This window comes from Myotis yumanensis, unplaced genomic scaffold (assembly GCF_028538775.1).
Source record: "Myotis yumanensis isolate MYYU_CA2020_CCGP unplaced genomic scaffold, mMyoYum1.0.hap1 SCAF_4, whole genome shotgun sequence".
In the NCBI taxonomy this organism is placed as follows: Eukaryota; Metazoa; Chordata; class Mammalia; order Chiroptera; family Vespertilionidae; genus Myotis; species Myotis yumanensis.
Window position 1 is genome coordinate 95,282,654 of NW_027223755.1, and position 9,437 is coordinate 95,292,090.

The following is a 9,437-nucleotide window of genomic DNA, read 5'->3' on the forward strand; positions in this document are numbered from 1 at the left end:
CCCCCTTCCCAGTCAATCCCTGCCCTCATCATGGGTTAATTTTGCTTGTTCTAGAATTTCAAATCGATGGACATATGCCATATGTGCTCTTTTATATCTGGCTTGTTCTGCTCAGCACAGAGCTTCTGAGGTTTATTCATATCATGTGCATGTATCAGGAATTCATTCCCTTCAAATATGCTGAGTCATATTTGGTTGAATAAATAGCTCTTTCTACTCCACTATCTCCAAGGAAACTTTTAGAATTAAACATTGAGTTTTAATAGAACAAATATTGATTGTTTTTATGATTTGTTGACATCTAAAAATTAGGAGGTTTCATGTAAAAATCTAAATTTCTGGTTCCTTTTGAGAATCTGAAAATTGAGCTACATTGGGCTCACCCTTCAACAATGGTCTAGAGGTAGGCAAACTGTGGCTCGTGAGCCACATGCGGCTCTTTGGCCCCTTGAGTGTGGCTCATCCTAAGCCTTAGGAGTATCCTAATTAAGTTAATAACAATGTACCTACCTATATAGTTTAAGTTTAAAAAATTTGGCTCTCAAAAGAAATTTCAATCGTTGTACTGTTGATATTTGGCTCTGTTGACTAATGAGTTTGCCGACCACTATAGGCTGAGGGACTGGTGCTCTCTGGTTTGCCACCATCCTTATCACTTCCTACAGTATCCCACCTGGGCAACTTCATTCATTTATGTCACCTGCCTGTCCCAAAGGTATATGAATTTTCTGACTCCTATTAATCGTGACCAAATGTTCAAAAGTACTTGTAGAATGAATTAATGGATGAGCAAATAAGTGAACAAAATGGGATTTTATTGGCTATATTGTGCCAGATATCCTGCATTATAGAATTTTTTTTTTGCATTATCTCATAAGTTTCATTTTCCTTCACTTCCTGCTTATGTAATATGGGGATAAAAATATTTATTTATCAGGTGCTAGTAGGATCAATGAAATAACATATTTAAGCTATCTAGTACCATCAGAAGGGTAATTATAATCATTGATATCATCATTATTATCAAGTGATCCTCTAGGAGAGAGGAGGTCAACTCATTTTTTATTTTGCCTTTCTAATGTGTCAATGTGAAACCACTGAATCCTGAGGGAATGTGAATGTGCTTAATAGGGGGAGGAATTTCCTGATCCTTATGCCCTTTTTTCTAATGTTTCCATCTAAAGCACAAGTTTAGTCCCAAATAAAACCATCACAGCCCTAACTGGTTGGGCTCAGTGGATAGAGCGTCGGCCTGCAGACTCAAGGGTCCCAGGTTTGATTCCGGTCAAGGGCATGTACCTTGGTTGTGGGCACATCCCCAGTAAGGGGCATGCAGGAGGCAGCTGATCGATATTTCTCTCTCATCGATGTTTCTAACTCTCTATCCCTCTCCCTTCCTCTCTGTAAAAAATCAATAAAATATATTTTTTAAAAAATAAATAAAACCATCACAAAAGTCTAGAATCTTGTCAACTGAGTGGGTACTTCCTTTCTTATGTTTTGAGGGACTTGGAACAAAGAGCATTGGAGACTTCCAAAGACAAAATCTATAGTCCAAAGGGTAGAGAATTACAGGAGGCAAACTCTAGAAATAGACCCAAATACATACATGATGTTAATATGCAATGGCATTGTATTCATATCAGTGAGAGAAAGACAGATTGCTCCATAAATGGTAACAACTGGGACACCATCTGGAGAGACAGAAAGTGGAATCCTTATTTCACACCTTGCACTAAAACAAATTCCAGATGGACCTGAGATTCAAACATAAAATAAGGGAACCATTAAAATGCTAAAAACAGCCCAGCCTGTATGGCTCAGTGGTTGGGTATTAACCTATGAACCAGGAGATCACAGTTCGATTCCCTGTCAGGGCACATGCCCATGTTGCAGCTTGATCCCCTGTGTGGAGCATGCAGGAGGCAGCCAATCAATGATTCTCTCTCATCGTTGATGTTTCTATCTCTCTCCCCCCGCCTCTCCCTTGCTCTCTGATGCCAATAAAAATACATAAAATTAAATTAAAATACTAAAAACAGTGGGAAATTTTTTATAAAATCTTGATGAAGAGAAAATATTAAGAACTCTCTAAAATTCAGAATCCATATGTTAAATAAAGGTATATTTGAACAAATAAAATAAGTAGTTTCTGCCTTTAAAAATCAAACGGCCATTCCTAAAAATACAGAAATTCTATAAATCAATAAGGAAAAGACCAACAACTCAGTAGAAAAATGGATCATCTGTTCTTCATTTAAAAATAAAATATGTATGGCTCTTAAACACCACATATAATATGCTTGATAAATTAAAACTATAATAACATATTTTAATTTCTAATTGACCAAAACAAAAGTGTTTGATAACAATTGAGGTTGTGGAGAAACAGTGGTATTTAGTTAAATATCTCTCATAATTGCTGATGGGAAGATAAATTGATAAACTATGAAGAGCAATTTGGCACAAATTTCTTTAAATTAATACATATAATCTTGCAAAATGATTACCACGATAAGTTAATTACCACACCCATCACTTCACATAATTGAAATTGTGTGTGTGTGTCTGTGTGTGTGTGTTTGATGAAAACATTTAAGATCTATTTACTCTATTAGCAATTTCAAGTATACAATACAGCATTATTAACTATAGTCACTGTACTGTACATTAGATCCCAAGGGCTCATTAATCTTTTTCTTTTAATATGCAATGCTTCACGAATTTGTGCATCATCCTTGCACATGGGCCATGCTAATCTTCTCTGTATTTTTTCAATTTTAGAATGTAGATATTATATAGATAGATATAGATCAGATTTTCTTTATCCATCCACTCACCAATGGACACTTAGGTTGTTTCCATGTCTTGGCTATTGTAAATAATGCTGCAATGAACATGCGAGTTCACATATTTCTTCAATAGTGATTTTATTTCCTTCAGCTCTCTACCCAGAAGTGCAATTCATGGATCATATGGTAGTTCTACTTTTAATTTTTTGAGGACCTTCCATATTGTTTTTCATAGTGACTGTACCAATTTATATTTCTACCAACTTTTAAAATTTCACATGCACATACTATGTGACCCAGAAATTTCACTGCAAAAAGGTATTCTACAGACATACTTGAACTTGTGTAAAAATGCTATAAATACAAAGATTATTTGTGATATTGCATGCAATAGTGAAACTGTGTGGGTAGCCTTATAAATAAGTGATCAGTAAGATAGATTGTGGTACATCTTTAAAATGGAATAGTGCTTTCATAGCAATATAGAACAGTCTCCAAGATATATTGTTAAAATTGACCAGGAAAGGGAAGGTGAGGGCAGGTACAGAATGGTGAATATAGTAAGCTCGTGTTGTTTCAGGGATGGGGGGAGAGGAATAGAGTTTAAATGCATAGAATATATCTGGGAGGACATACAAGAAACCAATACTAATAGTTCATTGCTGAGGCTGTAGATCCTTATGAATGTTATAGCATGTGCATGCATTACCTATCCCATTTTTTAAAAATGTAAAAGGTAGTGCAATTGCCATTTCTGGGTCATTTAAACAGGGAGGACTATTTTAGCAGACTATTACAGAGAATACTCAAGCGTCAGTAGAATGGTCCAATTAGATTCCCTTATAGCTCAGGCATTCTAGGAATTTCCTAAAATACATCAGCATTAGCTCATTTCATTGCAATCAAGATGACAAAAGTATTTCGATTAGATTTGCAGACGTATAACATCCTTTGACCTTGGAGTCCCCAGTCTATTAGCACACAGCAGAAGGGAGGCTCTTGGGGTCAACCAGCCTCCTGCCATGGCCTTCGGAACAAGCCGACCTCTCTCCACACACCACTGGGTGACCACCCAACCCCCAGGGGCCATCAAACACACAGGAACAGAGAACAGAATGTGGTTCTTAATATAAGTGAAATTTGGAGCTATTTTCAAAGCTAGAACACATTCAGATCATAATGTGAAGGCATTTTTAGCTTCCAAATGGTAACTGACATTTGAGGGTTTACTATTTGCCAAGCCTTTACATGCAATATCTCTTCTAATCCTCACCATGACTATGTGAGACGGCTGCTGTCATTATTTCCATTCACAGGTGAGGAGACTGAGGCTCGGGGATGTTGGTCCAAGGTCACAATGTGAGACTCAAAGCCAGGCAGCCTGGCTCCTCTGTCCACCCTACACTGCTTTTCAAATCACCAAGCCTTGCCCCTCATGCTCTGCACACATGAATTATATTTTTTGGTACTTTCTTCTAGAACAAACGATAGTGGAGTAGACAGAATACTGACCTCCCAAACATGTCCACATCCTAATTCCCAGAACCTGTGACTATGTTATGTCACATGGCAAAGAGGAATTAAGGTACCAGATGGAATTCAGGGGATTATGTGAGGGAGCGGGGGGTGGATATCTTAGATTATCAAGGTGAGCCCAGTGTAATCACCAGGGTCCATAATGTGGACAAAGATGCAGAAGAGGAGGTCAGGGTGAGGTGACGAGAAAAACATCAATGCCCATTGCCAGATGTGAAGATAGAGGAAGGGGCCATGAGCCAAGGGATGCAGTCGGCTTCTGGAAGGTGAAAAAGACAGAAAAACTGATTCTTCCCTAGGGCAGTGGTCAACAAACAGTGGCTCGCGAGCCACATGCGGCTCTTTGGCCCCTTCAGTGTGGCTCTTCCACAAAATGCCACGTGCGGTTGCGCACATACAGTGTGACTGAAACTTCATGGCCCATGTGCAGAAGTCAGTATTTTGTGGAAGAGCCACATTCAAGGGGCCAAAATGCCGCAGGTGGCTCACGAGCCGCAGTTTGCCTACCACTGCCCTAGAGCCTCCGGAAGAAAGGCAGCCCTGCTGACACCTTCACTTTAGCCCCAGGAGGCCTTTTCAAACTTCTGACCCTCGGAACTGCATGATAATAAATGTGTGTTTTTCTCCCATAAGTTTATGGTAATTCATTGCACCAGCCATAGAAAGCTAAACAGGTCATGACTAGTGCTATAGAGAAAAACTCTCAAAAGATTATGGGTGACTTAATAGACATCTCTGTGAATAAGAGAAAGGATTACATGATAGTTACCATCTCCATAAAGAATAGACAGGAAGTTGAGCTTGGACCCATTAAGAACTTGAGGTTGGCCAAAACCGGTTTGGCTCAGTGGATAGAGCGTCGGCCTGCGGACTGAAGGGTCCCGGGTTCGATTCCGGTCAAGGGCATGTACCTGGGTTGCGGGCACATCCCCAGTGGGAGATGTGCAGGAGGCGGCTGATCGATGTTTCTCTCTCATCGATATTTCTAACTCTCTATCTCTCTCCCTTCCTCTCTGTAAAAAAATCAATAAAATATATTTTAAAAAAAAAAAAGAACTTGAGGTTGGACAAAGGTCTAGATATGTGTTGTCTAACAGAACTTTCTGGAATGATGGGGATATTCTACATCTGCACTGTTCAATGTTGTGGCTACTGACCACTTGAAATGTGGTTGCCCTCTCATCTTCACCATCACCTGGCACACGGTAGTGTGCTGGGCTGCATATCTGGCACTTTGGCCAGACGGGTCATGCTGTGCTGTCTGTTCCTAAAACACATAGATAGGAAGGTACTGACATCAGGCCAGGCCTTGAGATACGGTCTCATGGCCCCTTCCCAGCACGCTGGCCTTCTTTCTCAAAAGGCCCGGAAGTCTCATTCCAAATTTGGGAGACAAAGGACTGGAAAAAGTATAAATAAAGAGAGTTTCCTCCATATTGGGGGCCCAGAATTTGAAAGACACATTTTTCTCTGGGCCTCCACAGAATTTAATAATAAAATGTAATTCCTGTAGTCGTCACTGCAGTTCAGCCTCTGCTTCGGCAGGGTGCTGTAACTATGGTCGCTGGCCAGCTCAATAAATCCTCGCTTGCTGTTTAAGACCTAATTGGAGTCAGTGGTCTTATTCTAGCGAATGTCACTCCACAACAGTAGGTCCTCAAAATAGGTGTTTTAATAGAACTGAGCCTATTTAAACCTGAATAGCTTGAAATTCTTAATGTTGCATGTGTGGCTTTAGGTACTATCTGTTCTGAGAATACATGTGCTGCTGAAAAAGACAGTTTCCTGTAGCTAAAAGAGGCTGAATCCCAAGGGGCTGGGTGAATCAAAGACACCTGGAGATCTTCCTTCTGCTCTTACACCAGCCCCACTCCAAAAGTTACCTCTCCCACAAGCCCATACAACAAAAAGTTTTATTCCACAATTAGCAATGAAGATTACTAAATACCTACTATGTGCCAGGCATTTGGCTAGGGGCTGTAGATGCAGAGAGCAATTAAAGATTGTCTTACAGAGAGATTAGAGTTCATTTGGGCTGCTGTAACAAAATACCATAAACTAGGTGGCATAAGCAAGAAACATTTGTTTCTCACCATTTTGGAAACTGGAAAGTTCAAGATCAAGATGCCAGCAGATCCAGGGTCTGGTGAGGGACTCTTGTTGGTTTGCATGAATTGTCTTCTCACTTGTCCTCACATGGGGGAGAGAGAAGGAGCTAGGTATCTTCCTCTTCTTATAAGGGCACTAATCCCATCATGGGGCTCCATCCTCATAACCTAATCACCTCCCAAAGGCCCCACTTCCCAATTAGGGCTTCATTAGAGGATGGAAACACAAGCATTCAGGCCCCAGCACAGGTAACCCCAGCCCTTGGCAAACTCACAGTGTCATCCAGATGAGCAAGACCTCCCAGCCCTTCTGATGAGAGAGCAGGTTAAAAGCATGCCCTAAGTTCCAACTGTGTCACTCAGCGGAAACACTGTGTCTTGGTGGGGAGGCCCCAGGCTCCCCCTTTCCAAGTCCATGTTTTCCTCGGACATAACTTCCTTCTCTGCCCTCCCTCGGAGCCAGTCACTAAGAGGAATGTCTTGTTAAGGCCACAGTTCTTTTGACCAGCTCCACAGATCACTGCCAACCTCAGCTCGGTGTTCTGACGTGCGTGGGCCCCCTCCTTCTCCCCATAAAGCCTCTGAAAGTTAATTCCGGGCAGTTAATTCTGGTCAGCCCTCAGTCATTTTCAATCTTGGAAACCTCCAAAAATAACCTCTAATGCATATTTCAGGTTAGACTTGCTTACTTTCCCTCTCTCCGCAGCCAGAGCTAATTTCCCCAGAGGGGGAAGGAAAGCACAGGCTGCTGCAGAAAAAAAGAATAATCAGCTTCAGTTTCTCCCTTGATTGCCCGTTGGGAGATACCTCCTGGCACCACGTCCCAATGCGCTCAGAGGCCCAGAGAGCAGGGCCTTTCTTCTCCATGGGCAACTCATTCCAATACACCCAAGACAAAGTCCGGCGGATGCCTGATTCTGGACACAGACTCCCAGCTCTTCTCAGCTTGCAAGGAGTGAGGCAGGAGTCAGCAGCTGAATGCCAGTCTTGGTCCTTTCTCAATAGCCGTGTGGTCGGGGGGGGGGGGGGGGGGGGGGATTACTGTGGTTTAAACTCCAAAGTGGGGAAGGATCCTAGTAGATCTGGTGTCTACAGAGCTAAGGCCAAGCATGGAGTGACGCTGGGTTGGTCTTGGGCACAGTATTTGTGAAAAGATGTACGATTTAGTTGTATTACTATCACAGAAGCTCAACTATATTCAACCAGAATGGTAAAAAACAGAAACACAAACGTTTGAATTCTGCGTCCATTGCTTCTAACAATCTGTGAATCACCTTAGGCCAGTGGTCAGCAAACGGCGGCTCGAGAGCCACATGCGGCTCTTTGGCCCCTTGAGTGTGGCTCTTCCACAAAATACCACGTGCGGGTGCGCACATACAGTGCGATTGAAACTTCGTAGCCCATGCGCAGAAGTCGGTTTTTGGAAAGGAGATAGACGAAACAAGTATACAAGACGAGTGTGGATGGGAGAGTTGGAAGGGGTCGACCTCAGCAAACGTACCTCAATCAGATTGAGGACGTTTTTAGCAAAGGCCAGCTTAGGAGTACCCTAATTAAGTGAATAACAATGCACCTACCTATATAGTTTAAGTTTAAAAAATTTGGCTCTCAAAAGAAATTTCAATCGTTGTACTGTTGATATTTGGCTCTGTTGACTAATGAGTTTGCCGACCACTGCCTTAGGCTGCAAGAGCTGTAGGCCCAGGCATCCTTCTGCTAATGGGGTCATCTGGGTAAGGATGGCCCTGCCAACGCCTGCAGGTCCTCTCTGCCTGAGGCCTTTAACGGCTCCTCTTGAAACCTCACGCTCCTTGGATCTGAAAGTGTTGTGTGACTCTGGAACCTCAAAAACGCGATGCAGAAAAGACGGTGGCAGAGTATCCGGCTGTGATGGTCACCTTGGAGTGTCGTAAAGACCTGGCTAGGGGGTAGTCTCTGTCTCCCTCTCCCAACTGCAGGACATCAAGAAACTAAACTCAACATCCAGGACATTCCTAGAGAAGGGGATTCGGTGACCTAGACAGGCCTGGACAGATCACGGCCTTCGAGATCAGCCTAAGCCGCCACAATGCTTTTCCCTGCTGAGTCTCTTGAATTCACAAAGGCGCCCTCATTGCTGAGGCCAGGTGCCAGGGTACTCAGCAAAAGCGACAGGTTAGGAGGCTGGAACTGCTTCTGCGAGGGGGCGGGGCGCTTGGCGCAGGGCTGGGTGGGCTGGGGACTTGGACATTTGAAGCCACCAGGATCTGGAGCTGTCCTTCTTTTTTCTAGAGACGTTCTGGAAGGCATGACCTCTGAGAAGAAGAAGCATTCCAGGACCTTAGGATAGGAGCAAAGCCCAGAGCAGCCTGGCCCTAAATGGATTTTTCCTTTCTGAATGCATATTGTTAAATGCACACTCTGGGCCTGACACTGTGCTGGTTGCATCCACACGTGTTGGTTCCATCTGGGAGGTATGAATAGTCCACTTTTGGCGAAACCTTGCAAGTTAAGAAGGTTTTATATTTTTAGTCCTCATTTACATATGAAGAAAATTAGGCTCAGAAGATCCAAATGACCTGTCCAAGGTTACCTAGGTAACATGTGATGAAGACAGCATTTGAATCTACACCCAAAGTTGAATGAACTATTTTCACTACGCTGCTCCAGAAGAGATGGAAATTCCAAGGAAAGGCAAGCGCCATTCTTGATGTGGAGCGGAGAGCAATTTCCTTTCCAGTTCTGCTAGTCACTGCCCAGTGTCAACGGAGGCATTTGCTTTCTCCCTCTTGTCTCTTCCCTGCCTGAAAACCTCATTTGCATGTGGTCTGAAACAGTGCCTTTGGCTCATTCTTTCAGGAAACAGTGGAGGGTGGAGAGACTAGTTTTTTCTGGAGTCTGCCAATGTCTAGGTCAAAATTTTTTCTGCAGTAACAGGCTGTCAGGATGAATCTTGTCCGATTCTCTTTCCCCTCCAGAACAGGCGATGTCTGTTCCACCTGCTCTGTTTTTTCCAGACAAC

At 42.9% G+C, this 9,437-nt stretch overlaps 1 non-coding gene across 1 annotated transcript; it reads right to left on the reverse strand.

Annotated features, from left to right (window-relative positions):
* Nucleotides 1-2,701: 2,701 nt before the first annotated feature.
* LOC139009597 (U6 spliceosomal RNA) lies at nucleotides 2,702-2,804 on the reverse strand. The gene has a single exon (XR_011471334.1). It is a non-coding gene; the product is annotated as a U6 spliceosomal RNA (small nuclear RNA).
* Between the last annotated feature and the right edge of the window lie 6,633 nt (nucleotides 2,805-9,437).